Genomic DNA, 1,005 nt, shown 5'->3' with positions numbered 1-1,005 from the left:
TCAATCCCACCAACATGCCTTCTGTTGAGGAAGCTGAGCCTGGGGACTCTGGGTTGGGCTCTCCAATCTGGGGATGAGGTCGCTGAGGCGGTTAGGAAGCTCCTCAATGGCAGGGCCCCGGGATGTCAGGGCCCCTTGGTGGCAGGGCCTTGGGGGTGGCAGGGCCCCTTGGTGGCAGGGCCCCTTGGTGGCAGGGCCCCTTGGTGGCAGGGCCCCGGGGTGGCAGGGCCCCTTGGTGGCAGGGCCCCGGGATGGCAGGGCCCCTGGGTGGCAGGGCCCCTGGGTGGCAGGGCCCCGGGGTGGCAGGGCCCCTGGGTGGCAGGGCCCCTGGGTGGCAGGGCCCCGGGGGTGAATGAGATCCGCCCGGAGTTCCTTAAGGCTCTGGATGTCGTAGGGTTGTGTTGGCTCACGCGACTCTGTAATATCGCATGGACATCAGGGGCAGTTCCCCTGGATTGGCAGACTGGGGTGGAGGTCCCCATGTTCAAAAAGGGGGACCGGAGGGTGTGCTCCAATTACAGGAGGGTCACACTCTTAAGCCTCCCTGGTAAGGTCTATTCAGGGGTCCTGGAGAGGAAGGTCCGTCAGATAGTCGAACCTCGGATTCAGGAAGAGCAGTGTGGTTTTCGTCCTGGTCGTGGAACACTGGACCAGCACCCTCAGCAGGGTCCTGGAGGGTGCATGGGAGTTCGCCCAACCGGACTACATGTGTTTTGTGTACTTGGAGAAGGCGTTCGACCGTGTCCCCAGGGGGGCCTTGTGGGGGGTTCTCCGGGAGTATGGGGTACCGGGCCCTTTGATACGGGCTGTCAGGTCCTTGTACGACCGGTGTCAGAGTCTGGTCCGCATTGCCGGCAGTAAGTCGGGCTCATTTCTGGTGAGAGTTGGACTCCGCCAAGGCTGCCCTTTGTCACCGATTCTGTTCATTACCTTCATGGACAGAATTTCTAGGCGCAGCCGAGGTGTTGAGGGGATCCGTTTTGGTGGCCTTAGGATCGCATCTCT

Source organism: Poecilia latipinna, unplaced genomic scaffold (genome assembly GCF_001443285.1).
Source record: "Poecilia latipinna isolate Pla-1442-1.1 unplaced genomic scaffold, P_latipinna-1.0 Scaffold1996, whole genome shotgun sequence".
Lineage (NCBI taxonomy): Eukaryota > Metazoa > Chordata > Actinopteri > Cyprinodontiformes > Poeciliidae > Poecilia > Poecilia latipinna.
Note: the sequence above shows the minus strand (reverse complement) of the source record.